A 12446-nucleotide genomic window follows, 5' to 3' on the forward strand; every position below is an offset into this window, starting at 1 on the left:
CAGGGATGTGATTTTTTGGGAAAAAATATCTTTTCTTTCCCCCCCTGCTAGTTAGAGGAAGATGCTGACAGCGGCCCAGAGGTTGGGTGGTTTGGGTGGTGACAATGCAAGGAACAAGCTATGTTTAGAAATAATTGCTTTGTCTTTCAGAGGTATTAGTGCCTCCATGCTGGCAGCCACAGGAATTAGCTGCAAGTTTTGGGGACACAAATACAGAAGCAAAATTATGGCTACTTATCATTCCTTCTATGTGTGAGGGGAAGGAGATGTTGCCAGGGCGGAGAGAGGGAGACAGTGAAGCCGAGGGGCTGGAGCTGGGGGTCCCCAGCACAAAGCTGGCACGTCCCTGGGGGAGCCCAGCCCTGGTGGCTCAGAGAGATGCCGGTTTTATGCCAAGGATGTGTGGCCACCCCTGGGACAGTCACAGGGGACCTGCCAGCACTGGGGAATGGCACATCTGCAGCTGGTGGGGGAGAGCTCAGTGCCGGGCTCCTCCTGCAGTGCAGAAGGTGCTCAGGGCCGATCCAGCACAGCCAGGGTGAGGGTTCCCTGTGGGGAATTGCTGGCTGCTGGTGTGCCCAAGCCAGCCCCGTTGGATGGAGGAGCACAGGGGCTGGGGCAGGTCACCAGCCGAGGGCCCGCGGGACGCGCTCAGCTCCGCGTGGGAGCTCCGCTGGATGGTGACGGGAGGATCCTCCCTCGGAGGAGCCAGCAGAGCCCCTCGGGAGGCTGCTCTCCCTGCATGGCAGAGCTGCTGCTCCGTCGGGAGCGCCCGAGGATGCGGCACCGCTCCGTTCTCCCGCTGTTTGTTTCTCCCTGGCTCCCGCTGGCAGGTCCTACCCGGCCCTGCCTGTCCCTCGGCGGCACGGCTGCCTCGAAAAGGAAACCTGAATGTTTGGAAGGAACAGATCTCTGATGAAACAGGGCCATTCATGCTTTCAGATATTAAATTCCATGCAGAATATTAAATAATTTCTTCTTCAATGATCCCAGTAAATTTAATTAGCTCTTGTTCCCCCGATAGAGTTGTCGCTGCCATCGTGATGTGTGCTGGAGTGAAGGGGAATTCCTCTGCCTTCCTGGGCCTTTCCAGTTCTGTCCCCAGCATCACCTCCCTGCTCCTCCTTTGGAGCCAGATCCCAGCTCCAGCTGCAGCCGTGGGGAGGAGGGAGCGGGGTGTGGAAGCCTCTTCCTCTCTGCTCTGCTCGGAGCTGCTCTGCCCGGAGGGAGCAGGGGCTGGGAAGGAACCCAGGGATAAATCAGTGGTGTTTTGGGTGATTTCTGTAGCTGTTTGAGAGCTGGGTCCAAGAGGGAAGATGGGAATCACACAAGCAGTTGACTTTCCGGAGACCTGTTTGCTGTGGTGATTTTGGTGTTGCTGGAGATTGGGTTTTTATTCTGTGTGTGTGATGTCTGGTTTGTTTTTGCAAGTTTTAGAGCATCAGAGCAAAGAGGGGGAAAAAAAAATCTCTTTGCGAAGGAAGCAGCTAATAGTGGGTTATAAATGTGTCCCTGGCACGGTTCATTAGCTGCCATGACATATTGAGGGCTGGGAGCAGTGTGATACCAGCAAATCAATTCCAAATTTCATCTGAGGAGGAATGTGGGGAGGCCAGATCATGCAACATGTAACCAAACATTCCTTCCCAGCCAGAACGGAGCTGCTCCTCTCTCCCAGTGCTGCTCCTGCTGGGCCACGGCGCAGAATGCAAAATAAATAAATAACCAAGGATCTAATTTACCGATGATTAATTTGCATAATTAGTGCTGTGTCAAATCACTTCACCGAGGTGCAAGGCACACTCTGCTGAGGTGTTTGCATGGACATCTTCGCAGGTTTCCCCAAGCTCACCTTATTTCCCGTTTGTCGGTCTCCCGAGGATGGCACGTTGGTGTTGATGGGATTTCACAGGGTCGAAGGGGATGTGAGAGCTGGGAGCCTGCAGGCCCAAACCCCTGCCGGGCTTCTCATGGCCCATGGTGGTGCTGGAGCAGTGCCCTGCCCTGGAAATCTGTGTGGCAGCGGGTGGCCGCAGTCCTGGAGCCAGGGATGAGCTCAGCCCGAGTGACGGCTGAATGCCAACCCTTCCGTGCCCACCTGCGGCTCCCCTGCTGCTCCAGGGATGCTGTGGGAAGGGGCTGGGGGCAGGCAGCCCAGGGATGAGGCTGTGGCTGGGGATCAGTGCAGCCGTGGGGCCCTCGCTGTTCCAAGGGCTTTGCCTCTTTGCTGGGTGATTTCTGTCCCCGAGCTCCATCAGGGCAATCCCAGCAGCGGGACCGGGGGCGCTTCCCCATCCTCCTCCTGCTCCGAGCAGGCACCTGGGCTCTGGGCACAGGGCTGGCTTTGGGCTCCTTCCCTCCCTGGAGCAGGGAATGTCGGCAGGTGAAGTGTCCATCGGTGCCATAAATACCTGGAATGCTCCAAAGCACGCGGCGCTGCGGGCAGCCCCGGTCACTTCCCTGCTCCCTGTAATGGATATCAGATTGTTCTCCCGATCTTGGCATTGTTTCAATAATTGACTGATGCAGCGCAATGTTCACTGATTTAATAAGTTTGTTAGTGTAATAGAGGCTCAGGATTTCGCTGTTAATGTGCAGTGACAATTGCATTGTAGATTTGCTCATTATGTTACATAACTTAGCTATAAAATCTATCGGAAATTATATTTAAAAAAGCATTATTGCAGAACCCATCAGCCTGGCTCTCCCTGCTCCTCCCACAGCTCTTTGCAGTCTGAGCGTGTCTGTTCTGTGCCTCGCTGGGACTGCACGTTCCGCTTTGGGCTTTTTGGGTCAGGGCATCTGACACTTGCCAAAAAAACAAGCCCGGCTCTTGCCGTGTCATCCCCCCTTCTCCACTGCGGTGCAGGTGCCCGGGGTTTTGGCAGCTCTCCGGGGAGAGCTCCGGCTGGCACCGTGCCCCCGGCCCTCTGGTGGGACAGGCACCGGCAGGGGAAGCTCTGGCAGGTCCAGGCTCGAGCTGCTGGGGCTGGGTCAGAGCTGAACATGCTGCAAACCTCCCCTCTCTGGGCAGAGTCGTGAGGAGGGGGCTGGACATCCTTTGGGCACCTCAGAGCTGAGGGTCCCTGAGAGCCATGGGGGAGGATGTGGGGGTGTTGCTCATTGTCTGGTGTCTCTCCCTGGTACTGAGTGCCTCTGTTGCCTTGTGGAGGAGATTCCAGGGGCACGATGCTGGGACTGAGGGGATCCCTGGGGCTGTGGGGCTCAGGATCCAGCAGCTGTGTTCAGGAAAAAGCCCAGATGGAGCCACAGTGGGCCTTGTCATCTCTGTACTCCAGCCGTTGCTCTGAGGAAAACCTCGTCTTCCTTAAAGAAAAAAAATCCCAGCAGCAGTAATTTAAACAACTCAGGCTGCCTCCAAATGGAGGCCCTGATGGCAAATAGGCTGTGAAATCGGCTAAGAGAAAAGGAAAAACATATTTTTCCCAGAGTAATACTTGTTCCCGCGGTTCACAAACAGCCTTGCAGGGGTTCTTGCCTTGTGCTGTTTCTAGCGGCTGCTCTTCCCTCCGCTGCCGCTCCGTGTGTCCTCAGCCATTATCCCCCGCCTGCTCCTCCTCCTCCTCCTCCCCCACGGCCGGGAGGGCGCTCCTACGCTCGCCCTGCTGGAGATCCCCGGGCAGGTTTCTGTGGTGGGTTCCTCCCTGCTGGTTCCGCGCCTGGTGTCCCGGTGCCGGGGCTCGGGTCTGTGCCGAGGGTCGCTTAGCAATGCCGGCATCCTCATCCTCATCCCCATCCCCATCCCCATCCCCATCCCCATCCCATCCCCATCCCCATCCTCACCCCATCCCCATCCCCATCCCCATCCCCATCCTCACCCCATCCCCATCCCATCCTCACCCCATCCCCATCCCCATCCCCATCCCCATCCTCACCCCATCCTCACCCCATCCCATCCCATCCTCACCCCATCCCCATCCCCATCCTCACCCCATCCCCATCCCCATCCTCACCCCATCCTCACCCCATCCCATCCCATCCTCACCCCATCCCCATCCCCATCCTCACCCCATCCCCATCCCCATCCTCACCCCATCCCCATCCCCATCCCCATCCCCATCCTCACCCCATCCCATCCCATCCCCATCCCCATCCCCATCCCCATCCCCATCCCCATCCCCATCCCCATCCCCATCCCCATCCCCATCCCATCCCATCCCCATTCCCATCCCCATCCTCACCCCATTCCCATCCCATCCCCATCCCCATCCTCACCCCATCCCATCCCCATCCCCATCCCATCCCCATCCCCATCCCCATCCCATCCCCATCCCGCAGCGCCTCCGCTCCGCGCCCCTCCTGCTCTCGGGGCTGCGCCTCCCAGTCCAGAGCCAGTTCTGGTTTCCAGGAGCGGATGGCAGCCGGGATCCGAGGTTTGGGATACAGGGAAGATTTTGCAGAGCTACTCTCTCCCGCATTGCCAGCTCCTCGCTCTCCAGATCTGCTGCCTAAAGCATCTTCAGCCTCGGCGAAGCGTGAGGCAGCGGCACAGCGGGGCAGAGCCGAGCGGGGCCTGCCGGCTTTGTCGGGAGAACAAGGCTGCTGCGCTCGGCTCCGGGGGCTAAAAATACACCCATGCATCGTACAGAATAGATGTGGGGATGGGCGAGGTGCAGTCCGTGCCTTCATGGTCCTCACTCACAGCCCTGATGGTTTTGTCCAGAGCGGGACGGGAGCTGTGTGAGGGGAGGGGGAGCAGCGCCTGCTTTGGGAGGCTGCGGGTGGGCTCTGCAGGAGCCTGAGGAAGTCTCAGAGATGACCCCGTGCTAAAGCCACAGGAGAAAACCTCCTGCTCAAGCAGGCTGTAGATGTTCCAGATACTTCTCAGAAAATAGAGCCTGGGGAGCTTCACCACAGTCTTAACAGTTGGGAACCACAAATAAATGGTTTGAGGCAGGAGAAGGTGCTGAGCCCCATCCAGGAACGCCGGCAGGGCAGGTCACTGTCACTGCACTGTGACATCCCCTAGGCCGGCGGGATTCGGGGGCTTGGCTGCGCACTCTGAGGGAGCCGCTGCTGCTCACGGCTCTCTCCGAGGTGGAAGCTCCCGGCAGCGAGCCCAGGGAAGGGCAGAGCAGCAGCGCTGACAGGCGGGCTGTGCTCAGTCCGATAGCGCAGGTCTGCGCCGCTCCGCTGGCTTCCCAGGGGAGGAGATGAGCAGCCGGAGAACGAGAGAGCCGTGAATGCCAGAGGTCTGCTCTTGCATAACACCCCAGGAAGCTTCCAGCTGCGGTGGGAATGCCCGGATCACTGCCCAGAGATCCTTAAATGTGATGGAAAGGGAAGAAAGGGTAAGGGGCTGAGACACGCACGGAGCTTTAGTGAGTCTGGGGGATGCTACCAGCCCACATCCTGTGGGCTCCCGGCGCTGCCTTGCGTTTCCCAGGATTTGCAGCGAGGATTGGAAATCCCCTTCCCCTTCCTCGCTGCCGTCCTGCCAGGGGCTGTCGTGAGCCCGGGCATCCCCCTCAGTGCCCGGGTATCCCACCCAGCGTCCAGGCGGAGGCACAGCCATGGAATCAGTGTCCCTGATCCGCGGTGTCCTGGGGTCTTTGCTCCTCACCACCCGCGGGGCCGCAGCGCCCGGTGCTGCTGAGGGCAGGGAGGGATGGGGAGGAAGCCCCGGGGCGATCCGCTCCGTTCCGGGGCCGCTGCTGGAGGCTCGTTTTGGGGGGAGAAGCGACCGAACCCCGGCTCTTTCCGTGGAGCGGCGGCGGGAGCGTGTGCGGAGCGGCCGGCGGGCACGGTCCGGGGCCGGGAACAGAGGGTCCCGACCCCCCCGGCACGCTCGGGTGTCCCCGCAGAGGGAGGGGACCCCGGGCGGGGGGCGGCAGCCGCGGGGCGGGGCCGGGGGCGGCCGCGCGCGCTCGGTGGCTCCGGTGGCGCGGGCGCAGCCGCGTGCGAGGCGGCCCGGTGAGCGCAGCCCGGAGAGCCCGAACCGGCCCGGTGAGCGCAGCCCGGAGAGCCCGAACCGGCCCGGTGAGCGCAGCCCGGAGAGCCCGAACCGGCCCGGTGAGCGCAGCCCGGAGAGCCCGAACCGGCCCGGTGAGCGCAGCCCGGAGAGCCCGAACCGGCCCGGTGAGCGCAGCCCGGAGAGCCCGAACCGGCCCGGTGAGCGCAGCCCGGAGAGCCCGAACCGGCCCGGTGAGCGCAGCCCGGAGAGCCCGAACCGGCCCGGTGAGCGCAGCCCGGAGAGCCCGAACCGGCCCGGTGAGCGCAGCCCGGAGAGCCCGAACCGGCCCGGTGAGCGCAGCCCGGAGAGCCCGAACCGGCCCGGAGATCCCGAGCCACCGCCGGGCTGCCCCGGTCGCCGCTGCTCCGGAGATGCCGCTCGGCGGGCGGGGACCCGCGGCCGCCCTGCGCCGCCGCGGCGGGGACGTCTGAGCGCGTGAGTTCCCGGGGGCGGCGGCACCGTGACACCCCCGCCCGGCGGCACCGGGGACGGGAGCGGGGGAGGCGAAGTTCCGCCGGGGCGGCTCTGGGGAGGGAGGAAGGGAGGAAGGGAGGGATGCCCACCGAGAGCAGCCCCGCGGCGGCGCTGCCGGAGCGCATCCCGGGGGAAGGCTGGCGGCCCCGGGCGGAGCGGGGGAGGCCGGGGGAGGGAAGCACCGGGCGGGCCCCGCCGCGCTCCGGGATCGGGTTCCGTGGCGGCGGTGCCGGAGCCCGCGGGGGTTCATGGCTAAGCCGGCTCGGTCAAGGGGCAAAGCGCGATGTGCGAGGGGCCCCTTTAAGTTTGTGTTAGGGATTCGGACGCCCCTTAGTTAGGGGTAGCTGCTAACGGCAGCCTGGAATTGGCATCACAGCCTCCAGGTCAAGGTAATTTGTAGGAAAAAGTTGGTTGAGGGGGAGTCAGGCTAAAGGAGGAGAATGAGAGGGTCTCGCTCGGGCTGGGTGAGCTGTGGGGCAGAGTCAGGCTAGCGAGGCAGCTTTCCCTGGGCTTTTCTTCTCCTGAATTCCTGCTTGTCTCCAGGAATTTCATTGCGAGACGGGCTCCCTGTGCAGGTATGCGCGCCGGGAGGGGCGGGTGGGTGCCGAAGGCCTTTCGGGGCTCACCTGGGTGATGTGTGTGCTGTGTGGAAATGCCCAGGGCCATTCTCCATGTGGAAATGCCCAGGGCCATTCTCCAGCCGTTTTCCTGGTCCCCAGAGCTGTGCGTGCCAGGAGCTCAGCACTCGCAGCATCGCTCGCAGCGTCACCTCCGAAGGCGCCAGGGCAGATCTGAAGTGAAGAGCAGCAGTGTGGGGTCGGGGCAGGGCTGTGTGTGGGGCAGGCCCTGCTCGGGCAGTGTGTGCCCGGAGCTGGGGGCGCAGCCCCATCCGCTCGGGGGGAGCAGCCTGGCAAGGCGTTGGCAGCGCTCGGGTGTGCAGGCGGAGGGATGGGGGGAGCAGGGATTTCTCGGCTTCTCACTCCAGTGAGCGTGACATTAACAATCCCAGCTATTTTCGGCTGCTTTTGGTGAAGGTTTGGCACTCACTCGGTGCCTCCAGAGATGCCTGGCACTGGGGCAGGGCGGCTCTGGCTGCTGCGTTGTGTCCTGGGGGGCACAGCCCACGGTGGGCACAGATCACCATTGGGGACCGCCTTGTTCTTTTTCCCTTCTGAAGTGCCCGGCATTCTCTGGGATGTCCAGGCCTTGAGGTTCAGCTCTCTGTGGTTTGGGGGTGCACTGGGCTGCCCGGTGCTGTTTGCAGCCTGGTCATACCCAGAGCCAGAGGCCTGGCCGTGCTGGGTACAGTGCAGAGATGAAGGCGTTCTGCTTCCCAAACAGCTTCCTGTTTTCAGGCTAAAATGGTTGAGGCATGATAAAGCCTCACAAAGCAAGAAATTAAGGCTGTTTTTCTGGATAACAGATGGAGAAAGAGCCTGGAGTTGGTAATTTTCAGGGAGGGCTGATTGCAGTGGCTGGGGCTGGCAGGGCTGCCTGGACCTGGCTGTTGGTCGTAGCTCATTCCTGGCTCCAGGGAGAGGTGCTGAGGCTCTGTTTGTTGTTTCACAGAAAATACTGAAGAATTTTTATTTTCCCCCGCTCCTTTGGAGCGATCTCTGTGATTGTTTGGCACCGCAGAGAGCCCTGGCACGGGGCACACAACCGGGTGGCCGCAGCAGCTTGTGAGCCTCTGCCAGTTGCTTTTGGGGACAGAGGGGCTGGGAAGCCCCAGCCTGGCAGTGGCAGCTCTTGCTCCTCCCTGACGGTTCGGGCACCGTGTGGGGACAGGCAGGACTGAGGTGCTGAAGGAGCCGTGGCTGGCAGACGCCTCCCTGGGAGCTCACTTTGTGCGAGGCTGCGTCTCTCATGGGCACCCTGTGCTTGGTGACAGGGCTGTGGCAGTGCCTCTCCTGTCCTTTCCTGCTGCTTCTGGGCACCAGGGGAGGTTTTAGGGTATCAACCCCTGCTCTCTGTGATGTCCCCTTTGTAAAACCACCTCTTCCAGCCTTCCTCCCCCAGACTCGGCCGGCGACGCACGCTCTGCACTCAGCAGCCCCTCTGACAAGGACTGGCATTTTTCTCTTTCCCAGTTTCACCATTTCTCCATCTCCCGTCACTAGAACATGTCGTCCTGAATTAGCAGGATGACATCCCCGGCCCTGGGATGGCTGGGCAGCCTGTGCTGCTGGCAGAGCCCGTCCCTCCACGCAGCTGCTGCTGCTCTGCCACCCTGCCCTGCACAGCAGGATTCCTCTTTGCCACCCAGGACGGGACAGCTGAGCTCTTCTGCCACCGTGGCTGAGGGGAACCTCCCCAGCTGGAGGGGACTGCGTTAGTGGGGCTTGAGCCAGCTGGCTTTGGGCACTGGGGGGGTGAGGGTCCCCTCAGTGCCCTCTCTAGAGCTTGGGCCAAATTGTTCCTTCGCTGCGCAAAGGTTTTGTGCATTTCTTGAATTAGTTTGTCGGCACAGCTCTCAGCTGCTCAGCTGACGGTGGATAAATCCCTCTGAAGGTTATTGAGATAATAAAAGGCATGAGGGAAGTTCCGTAATTTATTTGAGTTCTCTTTTAATTTACAGCCTTACGGGGTGAGAGCTCAGTGGATAATGAGTCCTTATGGCAGATCTGCTCCTTTCCGAGGGCCGTGGCTGAGAAAGGGGAGCTGGGGGGGAGCTGTGAGGCAGGGGAAGGTGGAGGGGGTTGTGCTGGAGGTGCTGCAGTCGTGGAGCTGCAGCTGAGGCTGTGCGGTGCTGGGAGCTCTCCCATCGGGATGCTCCATCCCTGCCTGGGCTGGGGTGCTCGGTGCTGCTGGCAGCAGCTTCCCCTCCCTCCCTCCCTCCCTGCCCTCGCTGCACAGGCAGCGGCTGCTGTTGGTGCTGTTCCAGTGCTTTCTGCTGGGATTGTTTGAGGTATTTTGGGATGTATGTTCCTGCAAATTAATTGACAGGCTGGGATACCAGATGAGGAAGCAAAATCGTCTTCTCTGTCATTTTGTTAGTTACTGAGATCACGGTTGTTTTGGGCCTCTAACAAACCAGTCTGAAGGCAGCTCTCCCCTTGGCTCGCACGCAGAAGCTCCGGGCATCCTCGTCCCTTCCCTGCCAGGCAAGGTTGAATTTCTGACGGGTAGAAACACGCACAGGATCCCTCTCCTGTTCCATTACCCACTGTGGATGTGTCCCCTGGGAGGCTCAGGGGCTGAGAGGACGGGCCCTGAGTGGGAGGAAGGGGATCCAGAGGGTTTCCTTGATGGGAAAAGCTGGTTTCTCCCAGGGTTTGGCTGTTGGTTTTCCCAAAGGTGGAAGGAAGTGCACGCTCCCGTGGGCCCTGCCAGATGGCCTGCATTTCCCCTCTAGGATGCTTCTCTACCTAGGGGGAAAAAAAATAAATTAAAAAGGCTCTTTTGGACTCTGGGCTTGTGCTACTGTGGGGGTTGTGAGATGCTGGGACAGGGGTGAGGATGAGGATGGGGATTTCCAAGCCCCAGCAGGTTCCCTGCTCTGGTTCCCCTCTGGTGCTCAGCTCTGCCCAGGCAGGTGGGGGGAAAATGGGATTTACACGTGTTAGGGGACCTGGACTAGTGGATTTTGAATGGAGCCACTGCTGCTCCCTCTGGGCAGTCTGATGGATTTGGGGGTTCCTGAAAGTGGGAATCTGGGCATTGTAGCCTGCCAAAGCTGTCGGAGGGACCTGTGAGTGTGTCCAGAGAAACAGGGCGATTGAAGCTGAGGAAGTCACTGCAGCTGGAATTTATGGAAGTGATAAAACAACTTTTGACAACAGGCTCAGCTCCCAGCAGCTCCTCTGCAGCAAGAGAGAATATTTTCCTCCTGTTGGATCAATAAACAATTAATTCTAAAGCAGGAGCTGGAGCAAAAGGGAGAGTTTTCCAGGCTTCTAAACTCTTAATCAAGCTCTGGGTGAAACACAGATGTGAGAATCTGAGACCTGCTGATAAAATCTTGACCTTGATAACGGGTTCCTCAGTTCCTGGGCCATGGATGACACTTCCTTGGCTGAATAAATCTTGTAAATATAGAACTTGTTCCCCAATATTTATGTTTCTAACGTGTTTAATGTAGCTTTGCTTAATAATCTGCTTCAAAACGCTGGCTTTCCCCCCACAATTTAATTGGATTCTAATTTTCATTCAGAATCAGCTTAAATTAAATGAGTTTAAAAATATAGTAAATAATACTTATAATTCACTTACTCTTACCATAAGCTGTGAAAATAAAGACTCAAATAACCCGTTAAAGCTGCTCATGGTGCAGCCCTCTCCTCAGCAGCAATCCCGGCATCCTTTGGCTCCGTGTGATGGTTTGGGGATCTGTGCCCAGCGGGGCTCGGGGAGCTCTCGGTGCCTGCCTGGGGGGCAGGAGGGGAGAGCTGGGGGTGATGGCTCTGCTGTCCTGAGTCTGTGGGTTTGGGAGGTCCCCGGTCACTGCTGACGAGCCCTTGGCTCTGGCAGGTCCTGCAGCAGCCTTTGCTGCCCTGGCTGATGGAAATGGGGGTTTTAATGGAACTTCCCCAAACGGTTCTGGGTTCCAGGCACCGCTGGGTGTGCGCTCCAGCACAGCCTGCTCCTGGGCTGGCAGGGTCTGCTCACTCCCCAGGGCTTACCGGGCTTGTCCCAGAGTCTGTTTTGCAGGAAAAGGGGTTTGGGGACCTCTCAGAGCCTGTGCTTTGGGCAGTGCTGGCAGCTCTGTGCCCTAGGTGTGCGAGCTGCTGGTGATGGGCACTGGTTTGGCCGCTTTCTGGCCCTGGGCTGGTGATCCTGGGGGTCAGGATCAGCTGCCCCCGTGGCCGAGTCCCTCTCTGGCAGGACCAGGGCCGCAGGGCTCCGTGTGCCCGTGTTTAGGGTGCAGGGCTGGTGGAGGATGCTGGAGAACGCTCCCCTGTGCCGAGGGGGCCGTGGGCAGCCCAGGGCAGCTGCTGCAGCCCCCCAGGTCAGGATCCAGCCCCAGGCGGGTGCATGGGATGCACTGGGGCTGTGCTGTGGAGGGAGGCACTGCTGGGCTCTCCCGGTGTCCCCTCCACGAGAACAGGGCTGGGGGTGCAGCCCCCGGGACCCCCCGAGCCACCAGCCCGGGAAGCAGCAGATCCATTTGGAAGGTGCTTCACGGGCTATGCAAATCCCAGCGTGGAGAGAGGCCCAAATTGTTCTGTGCATAGCCAGGTTTTTTTTAAATAAAGCTCTCTCCAGTATATTGCAGGAGTAATTAGGAATCCTGAGCTGGCTGGATCTCGATCTTTATAGCAACACAGCTGATAAAGCATGATTCAGGGACCTCGTTAGCTTTTTTTAAAGAAGTTTTTATTTAACTTCCGTGAAGTTGCCATGGTTACCCCTGTGCATGGCTTCCCTGCCTCTCCTGCCTTGAGTGCAGCTGCCAGTGTTGAGAATTAAACATCTACATTTGGAGCAGCCGTGGCTTCCCCCCACTGCCGTCCTGGGGTTTGGCCTTGTCCCTTTGCCCACCCTGGGCAAGGCTCCTGTTTGAGCTGTTTGATGTGGTGAGGCTCAGCCTGGGTTTCCCAAGAGGTTTTTTCTGGGGCAGGAGGGGAAGGGAGCCGCTCTGTTGGTGCCACTGGTGACATGAAATGTGCCACAGCCGCACGCTGCCGTGCAGCAGCACAGCCTGGCTGCTCCCACTGTGGGACACAAAGCTGCTGTGGGAGCAGGGACCAGAGCCCTGAGTGCCAGCTCGCCGTGGGCTGCCTGACAGGGCCTCGCTGTTCTGGAGCCACTGGAGGCAGGGGTTTGATGAGTCCCAGATGTGTGCCCCGATCCAGGGAGGGCACAGATGTGGGCACAGGGTGGGGCACGAGGTGAGGCTGTATCCGTGAGGATGGCTCTGTACGATACCGACAGAGGTGGTTTGTGGTTGGGTGCCTTGAGCCAGGCAAGCCCCAGGGCTGGGGAGCCAGGGAGGCAGCAGCAGCAGTGCCCCCGCTCGCTTTGGGTGTCGGGGGGTGCTGGAGCCTCCAGAAGGGAC

General features: G+C 60.0%; 1 protein-coding gene and 1 long non-coding RNA gene across 13 annotated transcripts in view; one reads left to right on the forward strand and one right to left on the reverse strand.

The window, feature by feature from the left end:
• RBFOX3 (RNA binding fox-1 homolog 3) overlaps positions 1 to 12446 on the forward strand; it is a 133693-nt gene that overhangs the window by 25931 nt on the left and 95316 nt on the right. For 2 of the 12 annotated variants that reach the window (XM_086857027.1, XM_086857036.1), the window contains exon 1: positions 5223 to 5312. The exons of 4 other annotated variants lie outside the window; for them this stretch is intronic. The gene's annotated coding sequence lies outside the window, so the exon portion shown is untranslated. Of the gene's footprint in view, positions 1 to 5222; positions 5313 to 6317; positions 6410 to 12446 lie in introns of those variants that run through there. 6 more of the 12 variants (XM_086857026.1, XM_086857025.1, XM_086857035.1 and 3 more) reach the window with 4 other exon arrangements.
• Positions 2532 to 3757, reverse strand: LOC147649847 (uncharacterized). The gene is made up of 2 exons (XR_015278043.1): positions 3500 to 3757; positions 2532 to 3327 (listed from the first exon to the last, which is right to left on the reverse strand). It is a non-coding gene; the product is annotated as an uncharacterized LOC147649847 (long non-coding RNA).

This window comes from Cyanistes caeruleus, chromosome 19 (assembly GCF_971803275.1).
Source record: "Cyanistes caeruleus chromosome 19, bCyaCae1.hap1.1, whole genome shotgun sequence".
Classification (NCBI taxonomy): Eukaryota; Metazoa; Chordata; class Aves; order Passeriformes; family Paridae; genus Cyanistes; species Cyanistes caeruleus.